Raw genomic sequence first — 21,878 nt, 5'->3', positions numbered from 1 at the left:
GACTGGGTGGTTCTAATACAGGTCTTAGAAGGCATGGGACTGGCCAGTCTTAAAACCACCCTGTGTTGGGCATGAACAAAGTTAGGTAAGAGGTTCTGGAATAGTGGTCATGAGCAGAGGTATTGAAGTGTTGTTGAAGTCTTCAGGTGTAAACTGTTAGTACAGGCACAGGCTTTATTTTCCAGGTAAAAAAAAAAATTTGGGGGGGGGGAGAGCTAAGCATTTTAAACCTTACTGTGATATTAATTATCATAGAAGCAGGAAAGTGTTCCTCATCACAGAATTGTTTTGCACAGGGACAGGAAAGAATCTACACAGGGCCAGTTATCGTGGAACTTTGAATGAATTTTAGTCAAGTCATAGGCTATTCAAAGTTAGAGGCCCTGCCGGAGTTGAAGGACTCATGAATGTGATACTCTGCTGATTTTATTCTGGTCCCCATTGTTAATTCTGTAAGTTCTCTAATTTTTTTTCCTCTGAAGTGATGCAAAGATGACTTCCAATGCATTGGTTGTGGGAGCAGTTTCACTCCTCATTGGGGACCTGGTCTTCCTTCCTGTGATGGAGAAAAGCGACAGGAAGCAAACCGCCAAGGCCATCACCTCATCAATATCAGCCTCCGGGCTCCCCAAAGCCCTAGACTTTACACATTTATCTCTTCCTGTTCTGTGTCAATTTCAACAGTGGGGAATGCCCTGGGGCAGAAATAGACACAAGATCCAAATGAATCAATGTCCTATAAGCCAAGTGCTATGCCTTCAAGCAAGGCAGAGCAATTATTACCCAACACGGTGCCCCTGCTGGTTCTCAAGGACAAGCAGGCAGAAGTGAATCCATCACAGCCTTGCATTTAAGATGCACTTTAAGCTGCAGTGGCTCTTCTGTACAGCCATCATTCATTTGTGTCTCACTAGTCATTCTTCTGCATGCTTTCAAGACTGGCCAATTGCACGAGAGAAGTGAAGAAGACAAAGCACTAGGTGAGTGGGTTTAAAATGTAAACAGTTAAGAATGAAACTCTTCAAGGAGGGAGAAAACCCTGATGTAGAAGAATTACATGGGAATTTTTTTTGTTAAGCATGACTCTTCACCCCAACCTGGCAGTGGTGAGTAAAATTTTGTGTGTGTGTGTGTGTGTGTGTGTGTGTGTTGTGGTGTAATGCACACACAAAACTTCAGTTATTACTAAAACACTATACTCTAATGTGTGTATTAGTCACCTTTCAATCGTTGCAACAAAAATCATCTGAGGTAATTTATATACAGGAAAGGTTTACTTAGGCTCACAATTTCAGAGGTTTCAGCCCACATTTGGTTGGTTCCATTGCTTTTGGGTGTGTGGTAAGGCAGTGCTCTGTAGTGATGAGCAGGAAGCAGAGAGGGAGACAGGAAGATGTCAGGGTCCCTTTATTGTGCAAACCCCCATGACCTAACTTCCATCCATTAGGCTCCACCTCCAATAGCATCACAGAAGACCAAAATGTTTGAACATGGTATTTGGGGAATATTTAGGTTCTATGCCATAAACACATTGTTGGAGGGCAAATCCAAGGCAGATGTTTATTTGTATTGAATTCTAGTTACAGTATTTGTCATGGTGCTCAGAATGTCTTACCGAGTTCCAACATATCCCTGGGACTATTTTAGTTCAGTGTTTGAGAATACAGACATTAGGCTTATGTGTTTTTCTTGTACATTGTCATACAGAATTAACTGCTTAATAAAATTTTGCCAATGATGGGGAAAATAAGTATGTACATATGTATATACACATATATATTCATAATATACATTTGTATATTTTGTATATATAATATATGTATACATTTCCAGCACAGTGATATATATATATAATATCAGCAGAGACTTCCCCACATGTGGCCTTTCACTATAACTTACAAGAGGTCTGTGATGCTCTATAATTGCTGGAGACAGGTTTTGGCATATCAACATGAAATATAGTTATTTATTAATAATTTATTAGAACAAGCTTACTCTGATATAATAATGAATTATTAATTGATGCTTTTAAGGGAAATAGTTCTGAACAGAAGTTGCTTTCTTTCTCTTTTCCTTCTTGGGTTTTAGGTTAGCCAATATTTGCAGAAGAAACAGATGCCACAAATTTAATTATGTAAACAAGTCAGAGCATTACTTTTCAAGATCCATCATGATATTTCAAAAATATATTAAAATTAACACATCCAGTGACAAACAAATTAAAAGGTGTGCCCAAGGTGAGGGAAAAAGTACATTCCTGGCCTTTAGTAGGATATACCAGGCAAAGATTAATTGGACTAAACTGTAAGAACAAAAAGTTTTCATGTAGAAAATCTGTATTTATTGGCATGAGAATAGCTGCTTAATGGACTGACAGAAAGAGAGCGAGTGATTGCATCTATCAGTGATTCCAATTTATCAGTGCTTTATTTTATTTTACTTTATTTCATTTTATTTATTTTTATTGGTACTGGGATTGAACCCAGGGACACTTTACCACTGAGCCGCCTTCTCAGCCCTTTTTGTTATTTTAAGACAGGATCTCACTAAAATGTCCAGGTTGGCCTCAAACTTTCAACTCTTCTTGCCTCAGCCTGTTTAATCACTGGATTACAGGTGTATACTACCTAACCTGGCTCAATGTATGAATGCTTTATGAGTGATTTCATGTACAGCTTGCACCAAGAAAAAGAGTCTCTTCCTATATATCTAGCTTTCAAAACAGTCAAGATGGTTCTTGATTTTATTTTATTTTAATCTACTTTTATACTTTTGAAATAGGGTTTTTGCTATGTTGGCCAGGCTACTCTGGAATTTACTATCTTCCAGGTTCAGTAAGCCAAGTAGCTGGGATTACAGGGATGCACAGGGATTACAACTGGGATTATTGGCAACTGTCTCAATTTTTTTAAATTTAATAATAAAACATGTTCTATTATTTGTCCTTTAAAAAGGGAGCATTTTTGTCTTTCTGGAAAGAGAAAATCCCGCACTGTTGAGATGTCCCAAGGTAACTTTAAAACATAATTAAATGTCTAGAAAAGAATTTCTGTTATCATCCATTGTCAGTCAACAGGGAGTATAAGCCTGCAATAGGTCAAGCATTTTGGTTCTCATTAGAGATTCAAAACTGAATAACACTTGGGCCCTACTCTTGAGCAGATCTAATAGAAAAAGAATAAATAGTTGGGACTGCAATATATCAGAAGTTTCCACAATGATTTTGCTTTAAAGTTTTCCGATCTAATCAACACAATACCTTGCTAAAAACCACATCTTTGGCTTTCTGGTGTCTACAGAATAAAAGCTTGACATCTTACCAGGGGTTTATTCTGCTCTGTAATCTCTGACCATTCCTCTCAATACCACACTTAAACACAATACTATTTGAATTCTGGGTATTCAAATATACACTTTTCTGTGTGAACACCCTATGCACACCCTGCCTGGCTCCCTGCAACATCTTTGTTGCTATCAAGTATTATTTCCTAGGTGCTATAGTCTTTCAGATGCTGAGATGTGACCTTCTCCAGCAGATTTCTCTCACAAAGGGACAACTGATATAGGGATCATTATTGATACTGTGAGGCTTATAACAAAGCCAGAAGCTTGAATGAGACTGGTGGTGGTAAGTTTGTGCAGATCAAATAAAAGAAGAAAAAAAATAGTGGTGATGAAATGAAACTGATTAGAACTTTGACCAGAGAATTAACAGTAGAAAAAAAAAAAAATAGAAAACCAAGGAACAATATGAAGATGATCTTAGTAAGAACTTTATTGCCTTTATATGGAGAATAATAAATATCTACCACTAGTCAAAGGTACCACTATTAATACAATTAGAAAAAGTGAAAATGCAAGACTAGGCCAGGAGAAACTACTAAATATCACTAAAAGTACTAATATTACTGAAATTAATAAAATTACTAAATTACTAATATTACTATGATAAAACATCCAGATAAAAGCAACTTGGAGAGTATTTAAAACCTGGGTCTTCAGATTCAGAGAAAGTGTAGAGATAGAAGAAATGATTTTGAAATTGGCAGTTCATGTCATTTGTAGTATATCAGCAAATGCTATGAACCTGTTGTGTGTGTGTGTGTGTGTGTGTGTGTGTGTGTGTGTGTTTATTTATTTATTTTTTCACTACTAGATTGTCAATTTCACAACATAGGGACATGGTTTATAAACTGCATTTCTATAGCTCAAGCAATGGAAATCGTGCCAGGCACATAGTAAGGGATCAATTAGCAATGAAAAGAAAAGTATTTCATGTCAATATAACCCTAATATAGCACAGAAGATAACGTTTGACATATTATTCTTATAGATATGCCTTCTGTCTTAAAGGAGTTAGCATCCTAGAGAAAATAAGAAACATTCACAAGTACTACACAACTAGGTTAAGGAAGATGAGAAAAGCTGCAGACATATGGGCAAGGACAGGAACTTACTTCTGGCATTGGAAAGGATGGAAGAAAAATAAATAGGAGGGAGGGGCTCATTTTTGACCTGGTATTTTAAGGATGAAAATGAAAATGGAAGAAAATGAATATGAAAGGCTTCCCAGGCTTAAAAATAGCTACTTTGTTGTTGTTGTTGTTGTTGTTGTTTTGTTTATTTGTCTTATTATTCAGTTAGGGTGTAGGGATGTGAGATGCTCTTTCCAGTTTCCCTGGAGAGTTCGTATTTAGAAAATATGCCTTTTGTTTTGTTGGTTTCTAATTATTTGTTTTGTTTTACTCCCATGAGCACTGATATTACAGTGCTGCTCAGCATGGAGGAGAGTGGTAAGAAAGACCAGTGGCCTAGACCTTGTGGAGGTGGTTTTATGGGTCTTTATTTTCAGGTTCACCCCTCTTTCCTGCCCCCAGAGTCTCCAGATTCCACTCTGGCAGTCCCTCCCACTGGGAAGCTCTACAGGAGGCGTTAGCCTCTGGGGTTGGCACTCCTTTTTCTCTTAACACCTTGCAGTCATTCATTTACTAAACGCTGCTTCCCCATTCTTTTTACTGTTGCTGATTCTTTCTTGGCAGTCCTCATTACCATCTCATTAGAAACTCAGGCAAAACAGTATAATAGCAGAAACACACACACACACACACACACACAGTTAAAATAATCTTGCTCTGGAGACCTAATTACATTTTGTCAATCATTTATTCATTTTATTCAATTGCCCAGTGTGACTAAATATTTTTAATAATTAGTATTTTGATTTTTGAATGATGAAAAATTTAGAATTCAAGCTAAAAAGTAAATTATTATTGGTTTTCAGGTTTCATAATTCTGAAACACAAACTAATATCAGACTTATAAAAATACTAAAATGTTTCATTGTGACACATAAAGTTTGTGAAATATATTAAAATATGGACGTATAAGAAGATATTTACATTTTTACTTGCTATACAATATTAATTTCCTTTTCTAAAGAACAATAGGTATCAGTGTAATATTCTAGCCAACTTGTGCGTGTACGCACATGCAAACTCATATCTTCTTTAAATTTACAGTTTCCTTCTAAATACCTTTGCATCAAAATAACCAAATCGAATGGGTCAGAAATTTTTTGTCATAAATTTTTGATCTACTCTAAATATTGGTATAGCAGTCCCCCTTATTGAAAATGGGATATGTTCCAAGACACCAGTGAATGTCTGAAACTATGAATAATCCCAAACCATATGTATACTATGATTGTTTTTATACACACACACCTATAATAAACTTAATAATTTGGCACAGTGAGAGATTAACAATTTTACTAGGCTTTTCTAGGGGAACAGAAATTATAGAAAAAAACATATGTATATGCACACACATAGGTGTATATATATGCATATATATAATTATACACTCACCTTTTGAATATAGCCCTCTCTGTTATTTTAAAAGAACACAGTTTTTCTTTTCCTATTCTCCCTCTCCCACTCCCTAGCTTGGGGCAGGGAACAAGAATACCTTTTCCAGTTGGAAAGGCCAGTTATCTGTTCTTGAGTACACACCTACCATAGGAAGGAATGCCATCAAAATATCTAGGAATTCACTACCTCCCAAATTAACAAGTGAAACTGAGCACACCACCAGTATGCCCTGGGACTCCACCTCCACACCCCTGCCCACCACCACCTCAGGGCACAGCTGGAATGCAGCCTTTGAAGAGCTTCTTTAAAAGTGTTTTGTTCTCCCTGAAGGGAGCCTCAGACTGGAGTAGCCTGTGCTTCTCCTTTATAGCAAAGCAATAACCCTTCTATTTTCTTTTTATCCAAACCATGTCCTCCTTATTAAATTGGCACTGGGGATAAGGACCAAGCTTTTGGTTACACATATGTAACCACTTCTTGCTTCCATTTCTTGTTTCATCTGGGCTCCACGACCATAGTATGTTGCTACCCAAATTCAGGAAAAGTCTTCTCTACTCAGTTCATTGACCCACATGCCAATTCTCTTTGGATAAAAACCTCACAGCCACAACCAGACATGTGCTTTATAATTTTATAGTCCTCTCAATAAAATCAACTTAACAATCAGGATTAACTATCACAAAATTGTAAACTAGAATAGTCATAAAACAGTACTTGTCATAATAATAGTCATAAAAATAGCTTGTCATCGTCATATCCAAATTGCCAAGAATATTACTTTTATGCTTTGACACCATTATTAAGTAAAATTGAAAGAATGGACATTTTTTTAAGCTGTCTGTTTTATCTCAACTCCCTAAGGTCTCCCTCCCAGTGATGGGAACAAAGCCCTTAAAGCTGTTCCAGGAAACAGCCCCAAACAGAGAGTAAAAGGGTAAATTGAGCAAGATAGTGCTCAGACGGTTAAGATATATAGGATATAAGATTACCAGAAACTGTTGACCAGAATCTACGCCCTGTTGTAAAACATTGTGAAACATGTTGTATGTTATCAGCAAACCCAGACCCCCTTTGGAATTTCCCAGCGACTTTGTTCCCCTTTTCCCTTTCATGTGCGACCCCTCCCGATGTGTGGTTTCTGCCTTTATAAACTTGTAAGATTTTCTGCTAGGGACTCGACTCCTCGACCCCCTGCGTGAGTCACGAGTTGGGTCCCAGCGCGCTGGAATAAAAGCCTCTTGTGGTTTGCATCAAGTGACGCCTCCTGTGGTTGATTGCGGTTGCCGTAGATCGTGGGACAGAGTTAGGGTCACCTTTATGGGGGTCTTACAAAATAAAGAATACTTGAATGCAAGTACCATGATACTCCAACAATCGATTTGATAATGAAGCCAGAATTGGGGACAGGCAGTTAGTGTAGAAATAGGAATCGGGTCAGATCTAGGAAATGGAGGTCATGAAAGCCATGTGCCTCTGGAAGTTGGAGACTGCTGTGGGACAATGAAATGTCATGGACCTGCAGAACCCATTGATTACCAAATTTACCTGCCCTTGTCAGAGACTACAGGCAGGAAGATGCTTATTAATGCCCCCTGGGCCCTTACCTGCCTGAATCAATTTGGCCCTTCCCCTGCCCCATCCCCTTTTTACTTTTTACATCTGACCTGCAAAACCAGGCTTAATCCCGTAGGCAGGAAGGAAAAGGATAAGGGGAGAGAATGGGAGAATAAAACCCATAAAAAGGACAGGATTTGCTCATCCCATGGATTCCGACTTTGGGTCCCCTTCTTCCACCTGGGAGAAGTCTGCTTTTACTTTTCTTTAATAAAGCTGCATTTTCCACTCTACATTTGCCTCGGTGTGCTTCTCCGGCGTTATACTTCAACACCTGAGGAAGCAGGACTTGTCACTGGTAAAGAGTGGTATCAATAATCTAGAAGGCAACAAAGTGAACAGTGGTTGGTAGATTAGACAGGATAGACATGCAGGGCAAAAGGATGGATTACATCACAGGTGTAAGGCCCCCAAAAAGGAAACCCCAACTCTGTCCCATGGATCGACGGCAACCCCAATCAACCGCAGGAGGTGTCACTTGATGCAAACCGCAAGAGGTGTTTATTCCAGCGCGCTGGGACCAAACTCGAGGAGTGGAGTCCCTAGCAGAAAATCTTGTAGGTTTATAAAGGCAGAGACCACACATCAGGAGGGGTCGCACATGAAGGGAAAAGGGGATCAAAGCTGCCCGGAAATTTCAAAGGGAGTCTGGGTTTGCTGATAACATACAACATGTTTCACAATGTTTACAACAGGGCGTAGATTCTGGTGTCTTAACTGCCTGAATACTATCTTGCTCAAATTACTCTTTTACTCTCTGTTTGGGGCTGTTTCCTGGAACAGCTTTAAGGGCTTTGTTCCATTACTGGGAGGGAAAACTTAGGGAGTTTTGAGATAAAACAGACAGCTTAAAAAAATGTCCATTCTTTCATTTCCCCATTTTCTTTTCTGGTAAGTTCTAATCATGGAACTTCTGTCTCTACATACTCTTCTACAAAGCTATTTCCTTGGCGGAGGACTGGTATTGTTGCCTGAGCATTAATACCTATACAGCACTTACTCTTTCCCTGATGAAGGTGACTAGGCGATTTCAGGCAGGCAAGAGCCCAGGGGACACCAATTAGCAGCCCCTTGTTTGCAGTCCTTGATAAACAGTCCTTGATAAAGGCAGGTAAATTTGGTAATCAATGGCCTCCGGAATGACATTCCATTCTTCCAGCTGGCAGTCTCCAACTTGCAGAGGCAGAAGACTTTATGGCTTCATTTCCTCGATTGGACCCGATCCCCTATTTCTACACTAACTACCTATTCCCAATTCTGGCTTCATTCCCCCCTTTAGCTTTAGGAACCCATAACTGCTTGTTAAGGAAATGAAAAGGGGCGTTGGTCGTTCTGGCTGCTTAGAAGTTGAATGGGGGCAGTGAGGGGCAAGCAGTTTGGAGTTCCTTCTTTTTTTAAAAAATCAGATCAATCGAGGGGTCCCAGGAAGAAGCCTGGTTGGGGAAGAGCAGGTTGTAAAGTCATCTGGGGGTGGGTGCTTCTATGATAGAAGAACAAAAAGACATGAGTACTGAAATGAGATTAGTACAAAGTAAATGTTGCAGCATCTGAAACATGCCACTGAGTATCACGAAAATGCCAGAAGTTAATCTCTCACCAGGAGGTGAAAGAACTGAGAAATTGTTCCCATAACTAGGCCTAGCAAAGGCTGGAGAGGACAAGGCCTTTATTTGGGGATTTTAACATTGTCCAGGATATCAGGAATGTAACACAACAATTAACTCTTAATGTCATAGATGTCCCCAGAAAATATAGTTAAGCAACTTAATGCCATCTGATTTTGTAAAATATCCCTTTATTGGTATAACCTGTGTTTAGTAGAGATCTCTATACTTCTGTTACTTAGGAATAGATAATCATACTAGCAAACATAGATTAAGTCTACCTGTGTAGCTTAGGAAGGTCTGCGGGCCTTAAACTGACTAAAAACTTCTGACTTGGCAGTTTCTCTTGATAGTTATCAGGCACATTTGCCGAAGAATCTTTCTCTCATTGTAGCTTCCAGTCTTTATTCTAGTGGGCTAATACAAGTGTACATCTTAAGTTACATTTAACTATTATTTCCTTTAAATGCCCAAGAATGGCTATATTTGGTTTTTAACTGTTTTGCTGGTTATCTAAGATCAAGCTGGTTCAAATTGACCTGGTTCCCTGTCTTGTTAAAGAGTCAGCTGAGTTTCCACAGGGGTCACTCATAGAGAACTTAAGAGTGGCTTCCTAGTTCCACCAGTGACTTTGGTTAGGCAGGGTCTCTTGATGGGGTGACTTCCTTTGGAAGCATCAAGGGATGTTTCCCTTCTTCCATGACCTTCCTCTGCAGCAGATGCACTGAGTGATTTTTCATCCTCTAGTCTCAACAATCTCCTTGATCAGGAGGTTGTGTGACCCAGAGTTGCAACGCTCCTTAGAGAAGTCCTCTTATTCCCTGGGTTCAGGCTAAGTTTTGAGGGCAAGACCCAAATATGGACTTTTCTTGACCTCTGTTTTTAACTCCAATCTCTAAGTTTGATCTTAATCATCCAGCAAGCCAGTCTCACCAGTCATAAAGTAAGAGTACTGGGCTTTAACTTTAATGTCCATAACTTTACAGTTATTTACCCTTTTATCTAACTGGAGTCTGTTACCACTATCTATTCTATAGGTGATGGCTTATTATCACAAGTTACCTGGGTTGTGTGTTCTTGAAGCAGCTACTTCTGCAAAACATTAACAGGTAACAGTTTTACAAAATGAAATTAGCAAGAGTAAAAATATATTCAGCTTGTATAATAGCTATCTTGAATTTTGATTGAGAACTACATTCTATCCCCTTTTTGAGATCACAGTAACTTTTACAACAAGAACCAATTTTTTGACTATAACTTTAAATAAGCTGAAGTCTGACTTATTTTGGAGCTATTCTACACAGTGAGGTGGGAGACAGAGCCTTATCTCAGGTAAGGTGTGGCTCTTTACAGATCTAAGTGTTCTAATTCTGATATTGATCTTTGCTTCTTCCTCAAATATCATTAAGTAGTTTACATATACTGTTTTCTGAGTCTATATAAACTTTATAATTAACACAATTTAACATAGTATCTAAAACATGAATCAAAGAAAGGCTGAGAGAGCTTTTAACTTTCCTTTTGTGTGATAAAGTGGCAAAATGTTTTCATGTTTCTCTCATGTTTCACAATATTAACCTTTAAACAATCAGACTCTAATGTTTAGAAATACATTTATATTTGAAATTCTTTATCTCAGTGTAAAAGTAACAAATTTTACACATACCCTATTGATAGCAGGTCCTATATAGAACATTAAATGATAGAAATAAATCCCCAATAAAATTTACTCTTTATAAGTTTAAAATTACCATTACAGACAAGTTTAATCTAGAGAATAGCAGAGCTTAATAAATTCCTTGCTTTAAAAACTTGTGGTCCTGAAAAATATGAACACATTTAATATACAACTAGTGACCATTTCACAATTACCTTGACACTTTATCTTACCAAATTTAGTTTTTTTAAAGAAAAATGTAGACTCTGTAACATAGTACAATACTCTATAACAGTTGTTTAACCATAATTGTATACACCCCAATTTTTTAAGACTAATTGTTCTAAAGAATAAAACTTAATAGACACAAAGTTAAGAGTAAATTAGTGTTTCAAATCCTTGTCATTTTACCATGTCATTCTACCATATAGATTAAACTTTGGTTTATATCAGAACGTTAGTATTTCACCTTAGGAAAAACCTTAAATAGTTTTAGCTGTCTCACATACATATAACCAACTTAGTTACACACAAACTTGTTGAAACTTGTCCTTTACTTATACGACTTTCTTAGCACTTAGACCTTCATGTATTTCATCACACAAGCACTTTCTTACCCAGAAACATTTCCTTTTTCCTTTTACTAAATATATTTTCATACCCAGAACCTTTTATTTTCTCTTTCCTATTTGTTGACCCCTTTTTGTTCACATTCTGAAACAACTCTTATGAAATTTCTGAATTTAGATAAATTACTCTATTTTAATGAGATTAAATATTCTCTTGTTTATAGTACTCTAATTGAAACACAGTGGAAACTTTTGGACCTTTTGTATATAGAATTGCACTTGTTAGGACATAACTCTTAGTAACCTTGTTTTTAGTTTAGTGATGACACAAAGCAAGTTTAAACCCTTTTATTTACCAACCTATGAAAACACCAATAATGTTTAAGTATGATACCCCATGGAATTTAAGGAGTTAAAAGTACTCAATGTTATTTAACAATTAGCATTTTAACTTTTTAAATTAATCAGATATCTCTACAAACACATTTGAGAAATACCATACATGTTAACTCTCATTCACTTATTCTGTAAAAACCAAGATATCAGACAAGTGTCCTGTACAGTATTTGCTGTCTCTTTCCTGTTGAAGAAAAGTCCTAGAAACAATTGATATTAGACATTTTGTTAGCATCAATATTTTATTAGTTTGACCACCTAGAGACTCGCGAGTTATTTTCAAAGACATTTTGCTTTTATTAGTTTACTCAATTTGAACCTTTTTAAATCACGTGAATTAAAATTATCTGGATCCATTTTTTTAAATCTTAATTTTAGGAGCGCTCAGTTTTGATACAGACAAAACATGACATTAGACAGCACAACATACAAATAACACAAAGTCAAGGCCTTGTAACTTTATAGGTGAATCTCCATTGCAATGTAACAGATGTTCAAAAACTCTAGTTGAATAAAAATAGAACTGATCAAAAAAATCATGAGCTCAAAAAAACATATAATTAAAAAAACAAGAGTCCTGGAAAAATGATACGGCCGTTAATTACTTTAGTAAAGTACCATAGCATTACTTTGCTGGAGTTTTAAAGACTCTTTTTACCTTTTCTTTCCCTGGGTTTGAGACCGGTCTCCTACTGTGCCTTTAGGCTTCTTTTATTTATATTTCAATGTAAGCCTTGACTGAGATCTGGAAGGATCTAACAGGTTTTAACAGAAATCTTGTGCCTAGGGCATTTTAGCCATCTCATCAGGACAGGTTGGATGTTAAAGAAAATTATGAGACCTTATTTTTCATTACTTTTGAGACTGAAGCTACTTTGCTAAGTTACCCTTCAGGGCTGTCGGGAGGGGGAGTCCAGAGAAGGAACCTTTGGGGTCCACCGGAGAGTAGCCCGGGCCGAGAACCCCACAGTTGTTCCAACCCTTCCTCCACCTCCGCCACAAACACACAACAGAACCAGGTACAGACGGGCGCCAATCTCTGATCCACCAATTGAACCCCATCAGCGCCCTTACCGACGGAGACTATCAGGCGTCCCTGGCTCTCCTTCCACCCTTAGGGCGTCCCCCAGGGCTGCAACCTGTGGCCCCCCCAGGCACGTCTGTCACCGAAAGGCTGCCACCGAAACCAAAAGCGCGCTCACAGAACCAGACCAACTAACAAAACACAAGACAAAGACAGACAACTTCGGGGTACCCCTTCTTACCTCCAAGGTGGACTCCGCGGATGAGAGGGAACTGTCTTATCCCAGATGAGCCCCCAAATGTAAGGCCCCCAAAAAGGAAACCCCTACTCTGTCCCATGGATCGACGGCAATCAACCACGGGAGGTGTCACTTGATGCAAACCGCAAGAGGTGTTTATTCCAGCATGCTGGGACCCAACTCGAGGAGTCAAGTCCCTAGCAGAAAATCTTGTAGGTTTATAAAGGCAGAGACCACACATCGGGAGGGGTCGCACATGAAAGGGTAAAGGGGAACAAAGCTGTCGGGAAATTTCAAAGGGGGTCTGGGTTTGCTGATAACATACAACATGTTTCACAATGTTTTACAACAGGGTGTAGATTCTGGTGTCTTAACTGCCTGAATACTATCTTGCTCAAATTACTCTTTTACTCTGTTTGGGGCTGTTTCCTGGAACAGCTTTAAGGGCTTTGTTCCCATTACTGGGAGGGAAACCTTAGGGAGTTGAGATAAAACAGACAGCTTAAAAAAATGTCCATTCTTTCACAGGCAGGCTGAAACAAGATGGTTAAAGACTTGACCTCACTACATGGAACAATGTACAATTTGAACAATTACTTTTAAATGATGAATTCCTAAACAATTTATAATTTGTTTCTGGAATTTTCCATTTCATATTTTTCAACTGCACTTGTGCACAGGTGATTGAAACAGAGAAATGCAAAACCTCAAATAAGGGGGACTACTCTAGTATTATTGGTGAAATAGGAGTGTTCTTGCCAGGTTAACTAACCATTCCATAGTTACCAAGAGCACCCTGTCCTTATATCTTCAGCTTCTGAGTTCCACTAGTTCTGGAGCAGCCTCAGGTACAAGCTAAAGATGATAACTAAGGCTTGAGGAACGTTTGATTATGAACAGGCTCGCTTCCCAAAGGTTAGATGAAGAATGAAGCAGAATTAAGGCTGCCATAATAGGAAACCTGAGGCAGTTGAGAAGTTAATGGACAGGGAGAGATGAAGTCCAGTCTCAGGAGCCAGGTATAAGGGAGCCAGATCAAGAGAGAATTGAAATGGCACTGATTACCACACTGTGCTATGCAGTGAAGCTACCCATTCTACAAACTAACTCTGATTACTGATACCTCTTCTAGGACGGAGGTGGAAACAGTGATGTCAGAGGAGAGCTCAATTATATTCCCATACTACCAATCATGATATAAATCACTTCCTGTAACCCAAATAAAGGATACCAATTCTGTTAGTGGACAACTTTATCCTTTAATGATGTTTATTTATAACTATGCAATATATTCAAACTATACAATTTGTATGTGCTGATTTTCTAAAACCAGTCATTGGATCCAGAGAATATCCCCCATGGAACAAGGTGCACAGAATGATTCTGAGGTTCAAAAAAGTCTTTATTATGACAAAGAAATACTAAGAAAAGTTAGCCAAATGAGAGATTTAAGAGTCAGATGGCATATATAAATCAGCAGTAATTAACCAGTCTATGGGTTATTCCCAGATCTCTTTATAGAGATCTAAATCAAAGAGATTTAACATAATCATCATTCTTGGCTTATTGCTTCAAACATAAGAAACAATAAGTCTTGTGGGGTTCACATGATAAGTACATGAGCTCAGTAGAACTTGAGTCAAAGGCTGCACCACCATTCATTGATGTATCATAAATATCATCCCTTTCTATTCCTTTTCATGGGTCTCTACAGATCTTATATCAAGTCTCACAAAATAAAGATAATCATTGCCTTTCCAGAGAAAAGTTTTTGTGTCTTTGGAAAACAACTCATGCTTTCATCTCTGAAAGAAATGTTTTCCTTCCCTATTAAAGAGGAGAGAACTACATAGAATAAAACAGCCAAAAGCCATACTTGGAAGGAGTTGGTAGAAATTATTGGAGTATTTGGTGGAAACAGGAGGCACAGAGAAGCCACCTACAGAAGAGAAATTCCCCAAATTCTGTCCAGAGTGTAGAGTGATGAGTGATTTATATGGAAGATTTTGTTCTATCTTCTTGTATCTGTATCTGGATGTAGTCATCAAACGATAAAGTTAATTTTAAAAAAGTGATACCGCCGTTTACCGGTGACGAGTTCTGCTCCTTCTAATGTTGAAGATTGAACACTAGAGAAGCACGCCAAGGCAAGCATGTTAAGCAGGTTTTGTTTAAAGGTAATAATACAGACTTCTTCCGGCAGGAAGAAGGGGGCCATGGCTGATGTTCTAAAGTCCCAAGAAGTGAGCGCACCCTACATCTTTTATAGGTTAAAGTCTCTTTTGTTCTCCAGTTCTCTCCCTTCTTACCTCTCCCTTCCTGCCTAAATGACTAGGCCTGGTTTTGCATTAAGTGAGAAGCCATGGGCAGGGGGAGGACCAAGGTGATTCAGCCAGGCAAGGGCCCAGGGGGCATTAATTAGCAGCTCCAGGCTTGCAGTTCTTGATAAAGGCAGGTAAATTTGGTAATCAATGGGTTCCGGAGATCCTTGACATTCCATTCTTCCAGGGGCATTCTCCAACTTCCAGAGGCAAATGGCTTCATGGCTTCATTTCCTCGATTTGACCCGATCCCCGATCCCCTATTTCTACACTAACTACCTGTCCTTAATTCTGGCTTCAAAAGTAAGCTCTTATATCTTGACATATTCCCAAATATTGAATGTGTCTCTAATGGATTAGATAATTTATTGAAGAACAAAGTGGGTTTCATTTCTACTGCTCAAAGTTGAATTAAATATATCAATCCCCTAAAAATGCTCTCAAAAGCCTTCTTTTCTTTCTTCACTTTGTCTCAATGATGAGCAGAATAAATGTTAGGCAAGGTTAAAATGTGTATACTGTAAGCATACAACCTATTAGGACTCATACAGAATATATATTGTTGTTTATTTTAAAACACAGTTTGAGTATAATCCTAGTACATTCATGCACTGAAACCAGAATGAAGCACAGAGCTCTTCTTCTAAGGTCAGGTGAACAGAGGATGTCCTCATTCTCACCTGGACTGACATGGACAATACCAATAAAGTTGCTGGACTATTTCCCTGTGTTTTGCATTACCTGCAGATAATTAAAAAAGATTTCCTCATTACTTTTCTCTTGCTGTTTTTTTCTAGGTGTTCATAAAAGGGAAATCCGGCAAAGAAAGATGGAAAACCAAAATAGTGATACTTTCACTTCAAGAAACTTCCCACACAAGAGGAATGATGGAATTTTTTTTTTTTTTTTTTTGGCGCAGGTGATTGGACCCAGGAATGCTTAACCACTGAGCCACATACACAGTCCTTATTTATTTATTTATTTATTTATTTAAATTTTGATAGTGGGTCTCACTAACTTGCTTAAGGCCTAACTTGCTGAGACTGGCCTCTAACTCATAATCCTCCTGATTCAGTCTCTTGAGGCAGTGGGATTACAAAGTGAGCAACCACGCCCTGTGATAGTGAAAGAATGGACATTTTTTTAAGCTGTCTGAGGTCACCCTCCCAGTTATCTTAACTCCCTAAGGTCACCCTCCCAGTTATCTCAACTCCCTAAGGTCTCCCTCCCATTGTCTCAACTCCCTAAGGTCACCCTCCCAGTAATGGGAACAAAGCCCCTAAAGCTGTTCCAAGAAACAGCCCCAAACAGAGAGTAAAAGAGTAAATTGAGCCAGATAGCTAGATAGTGCTCAAACAGTAGGATTACCAGAAACTATTGACCAGAATCTACGCCCTGTTGTAAAACACTGTGAAACATGTTGTATGTTATCAGCAAACCCAGACCCCCTTTGAAATTTCCCAGCAGCTTTGTCCCCCTTTTCCCTTTCATGTGCGACCCCTCCCGATGTGTGGTTTCTGCCTTTATAAACCTACAAGATTTTCTGCTAGGGACTCGACTCCTTGAGTCGGGTCCCAGCGCGCTGGAATAAACACCTCTTGAGGTTTGCATCAAGTGACGCCTCCTGCGGTTGATTGGGGTTGCCGTGGATCCATGGGACAGAGTTGGGGTTTCCTTTCTGGGGGCCTTACAATAGAAACTTCTTTTAGTTAAAAAAAAGTAAATCTTCTATTGATGATTGTAAGGAATCTGGCTTCCCCCACCACCTGTCAATCTGCCATCGCCCGCCTCTCACGTTAGAGAAATTTCCGGCTTACGCTTACATTGCCATAATCTTATGCATACATTTGTTTGCAGGTATTATTTTGTGTAAATCACTGGAGAACAATTTGTTTGACTATGAGATTTCATGTAAGACAATAAGGAGTCTAATACATGGAAAACGGGAGAAAACCAGTCCTGAAAAAAAAAAAAAAAAATTAGAGCGGGACAATGTATTTCCATAGATTATGAATGGAAATGTAGGTTTTAAAGGCAGTACTCAGATCATCTTACGCTGTTGCCCAAACTCTCAGAGTTCCTTTTTTGAATTTGTAATGAAAGTGTCAGGTCTTACTATATATTGCTAAGTCCTAACTCCCTATGAACTGGTGCTTTACCATCTTCTTCTAACTCAAATTTCTTTTTCATTATTTAGGTGTCATCTCAGTTCTATTGTGAGACTGTTAAATCTTCCAGCTGATCTATTTTTCCATAATCTCAATTAAATCACCCAGTTTTAATTTATGATTCATTCTCTTTGCTCTCTAAAATTTATCTTGTTTATTTTCTGCTTTCCTTAGTAAGTTGTACATTGTGAGAGCAAATAACTTGCCTGTCTCTACTTTCAATACCTTGAACTCTACTTAGCACACAGTAGGATCAACACATCAATATCTTTGGACTGAATGATTTTTTCACTTATCTCATAATGAATAGCGGTGCACCATCTGACATAGACTCACTAGTCACATTTATGTATATACCAACTTTTGATGGGTTATTAATAGAAATAAGAAATAAGTTCTGGAGACTCAGCTAATATTTTATCATTAGGCATTTCATATCATTTTCATTTAATATTAATAAAAGACAACATAAATGTGAGAATTTAAGAAAAATGAAGAAATTCACATATTATAGAACTCAGATGTTCATTTTATGACTGAGGAAAATAAAGTTTAAATGATCAGTGACTGACATAGCTAGTTAGTGAAAGAAATTTAATTGGATGTTCTATCACCTGAAGAATGGCTCCAAGACTTTCTTACAAGATGAGGCCTTCAGAGTCCTCCAGAGTCAGTGCTCTGAAGTTCTCTAGCCTCTAATTTTCTACATTTTTAAAATTCAATACATTACTATTTAGTTTGCCTATTTGTATTTGAGGAATTCAAATAAGAGAGGTGGCTGCAGGGAGAAGTGAGCAGAGAAACATCTGTTAGAAAGAGAGGGCCTTGGAGGAAAATATTTATGCATTTATATTTGTATGTGTGCATTATTGGTGGGGCTGTTGGAATGTTTTAGCAGTTTTTTTTTTTTTTTTTAATTTGTATTCAGAGGCATGACTATTTTATTGTTGACAAAGGCAAGAAAAAATTTCCCATCTCAGCATTTATTTTTACAAAGGATATGTGCTGATTGCCTGGGTTCATTATACAGATCCTCTACTTAGAATTCTTAATGAGAACGACATTTTTTGTTTTTTGTTTTTTGCTTTAGGTTTCTTAAATGCATAATTCAAGTAACAACAGTCCCCTCACGGTGGTACTGGAAGGATTAAATGTTTTAACACATGTAAGAGCTTAGCAGTATCTGGAGATAAAGTTGCTCTGTCTAGTGCAAGTGTTCCTGTGTGTGCAGACCGTGTATACACCAGCTCTGGGGTGCTATATATAAGTGGTAACCTGATAGTGCTACTAACAGATTAATCAGCTGTGAGGGTGTATTTATGTGTTTCCTTTTAGAATGATCAGACTTTTATCTAAGATCCAAATCAAATCCCATCATCATACATTTTGCAAGTTTAGGGCTCAATCATGGAGCTCTTTGCCTGAAAAATATAGACAATGTGTGTCCTTATAAACTCTCTTTGAGAAAGAGAGAGAGAGAGATAGAGAGAGAGAGAGAGAGAGAGAGAGAGAGAGAGGGAAAAGACCCCATCAGGCATAATAGGGTGGCAATCACTTGAACTGCCAGATGTCTCTTTGTGTCCATCAGTTCAGATACGCATGCGTCTTTCATCCAACATACATGTATGTACTGGTAGTATGATAAGTGCAATTCTATTCTCTGCCAAGAGGATGAAGACTCGAAAGAGATAGTCTTTCCTAAGAAAACTTTTAACATCTGTAGACAAACCCTTTCATCCATTGATCCTTGTGCCTGAGAAAGCATCTCCTTCAGGGAAAGCAAGAGATTGCTCAACAATTTGAATTAGATTGGGTTTACACAAAGAACAGATGCCTCCCAAAATCATGGACAAAGGCATCAATTTTCATGCCCTTGATTGTGTTCAAATTAATGACATAACTATTTCTCATCTGCATCACAGAATTTCAAGGATTCACAATGAATCTCTCTTGTGGGATGTTCTGGTTCTTCATCACATTTTTTACATGCTACATGCATGGTTTTCTGTTTATCTCTTTTCGAATTTCAAAATATGTCTTCCCAGCCTGGAAGTACACAAGGTTGAGAAAAGTGTCCAAATCCATATGCGCTGAGATTCTGCGCTGGGTCTGCCATTCTTCTTGCTGATTCAAGATCCAGTAGAATTCGGTATTAAGCCAACTGAGTTTTCTGCTTATATTTTCTTTGAAAATCAACACTAAAAAAAAAGCCAATTCCTGAGCAGGTTTGACTTGGAACAATAAAGTAATTTCCAATCAAGAAAGAAATGGTACTGATAGCCTCGAAATCATGCTTTGTAGGGTGTAAGTGGGAAATGCTGTTGACTCCTGAGGAAGGATTAAGTTGAAATTTACTTTCTATTACATTGCTTTTTTCCCATTCTCTTGGCTTCTGTATTGATCAGTTTCACACCTTTATTTATTTATAGACTCATTCAAAAATTTTGGAGAGTGAATATACAAATTAGAGGAATGAAATGAGATAAGAACAGTAAGAGGGATGTGAACAAGAGGCAGTTGAGATATAAAGAAACATAATAGTCTTGGGGATTAGGGACTGCTTCAGCTAGGAACAGTCTTACTGAAAATAAGAAGTAATTCAGTGATATTAGATGTAATATGGACACTCTTCTGTAAGAAATAGCGTCATCAGACACCTTCAGAGGAATCAGAAAAGGTCTCATCTTGTTTTGTGGCTTGGACAGCAACAAAACCTGCCACCTCTGTGTGCAAAGAGGAAAACAACAATTGCTTAGCATAGATACAGGAGGCAGTTGTGGCACCACAGTCCCGCAGCCTCCTGGAATGATTTGAAAGGAATGTGAGAATCCACAGAGTAGAATAAGGGGAAGAAAGGATGATTGGGGACAGGTACTGTGACCCTTTATGTAGCCACAATATGATGCTCTCTGATGAGCTGCCAGGCCCCTAGAAACAATAAAGCAGACACCGGGGAGCTTAAATGATCTGCCCCTATAGTGGGGCTAAGTGGTAGAGCTACAAATATATCTCACAATTTTCAGCCTCTGAGTTGATTTTGTTTTTCTGTTTTATTTAGAGTCCCACAATAATTTATTTTAGCCTCTTCACTGCAGACAGAATTGGGATTTTTACCACTGTCCTTGTATTGGGTACTTTCAGAACCAATCTGTTATTTTGGGTTTTCTTTTGTTACCTTTGTAAATGAGTTCCCCCCCACCCCCCCGATGGAAACCAAAGTATGCCTTTATAGATAACATTTTCCACTAAGACTTTATGAGATGATGGTGCATTTCTGGGTGCTGGTATTTTAGTATTGTTCTTATGTGTTATACTTTTCATTTATGAAGCAATCTCAATGAGAAAAAGCATTAAGATTCCTCTGGGCAATAATTTATTGTCAAGATAAGGCAATACAACTTTATCTCTCCTAGGTGAGCATGCAGAGTATTTAAACAGGGCTCTATTTGGTATCTTGCTTTTAATGTATAATTCAGTTTGAATTAACCTTAAATTCTCTTTTCTATCATGTGTTTACTAAGAGCAAAATGTTCCCATTGCTTTATTCATCCTATGCTCAATATTTTATGTAACTATTTCTTTGGTCTTGCAAATTCTGTCAAACTACTTATTCTATTAATGATAAATTTCAGATTTTTAAAAATAGGATATATTAGAAGACCTTCTAAGATCTCTCGCTCAAGGACAGATATTATCCCTAACTGGATCAAGCTGAAAAGCATATGAAGTGTTGCCACTGGGCATGTAGGAGAGACACAAAGTGTGAAATGAGAATCATACTCTTTCCATTGATGCCTGTCTGCCCGTGGGATATGCTAAGCTTATTCATTTGCTCAGGACAAAAGAAAGTCAGCCCATATTGTTATCAGTAAAAGGAATTGGAAAAGGGGTTGGAAACTCACCAGTTTATGAATATCTCCCTGTCTTGTCTTTCCTGAAGTGGAAAACCTTCAATGGAGGAGTTAAGAAAATGAGGGCTGTACAAATGAAGCAGGCATATAAGCAAAGTTGAAATGCCTAAAATTATAGAAGGAAGTAATATTTATGGTTTTATATTATTAAATTCTTCCGATATGGATTTTTATTTTCTTTCCTTCATTCTTTATAAAACCACAATCTTGGAGAAACTTAAACACTATGTATTAATTAGGGTTCTCTCTCTAGAGGAACAGAATCAACAGGAAGTATGATAATTAAAAGGAGATCTATTAGATTAGCTTACACAGCCAGAAGCTGGATAGTCCACAACGGATGTCTGCAGACTAGAGAGCTGGAAGAACCAGTAGCTGCAGTCCAAGAGGTGGAAGCCCCAGAACAAGAGGGATCAACGGTGCTCTCCTAGTCTGGGACCAATGCTTCAGGATAATCATTGGCAGAGTGATTTGGAAGAGTGAAGAAGTGAGAGTCCAATGTCCTC

General features: G+C 38.1%; 1 long non-coding RNA gene across 1 annotated transcript in view; it reads left to right on the top strand.

Annotated features, from left to right (window-relative positions):
• Positions 1–10,207, top strand: part of LOC306657790 — a 126,960-nt gene extending 116,753 nt beyond the window's left edge. The window contains exon 2 of the long non-coding RNA XR_013762884.1: positions 10,101–10,207. This is a non-coding gene — a long non-coding RNA (uncharacterized lncRNA). The remainder of the gene's footprint in view (positions 1–10,100) is intronic.
• Positions 10,208–21,878: the final 11,671 nt, after the last annotated feature.

This window comes from Sciurus vulgaris, assembly GCF_902686455.1.
Source record: "Sciurus vulgaris genome assembly, chromosome: 3".
Taxonomy (NCBI): domain Eukaryota; kingdom Metazoa; phylum Chordata; class Mammalia; order Rodentia; family Sciuridae; genus Sciurus; species Sciurus vulgaris.
The sequence above is the reverse complement of the archived record's forward strand: the minus strand, read 5'-3'. Positions and strand labels throughout refer to the sequence as shown.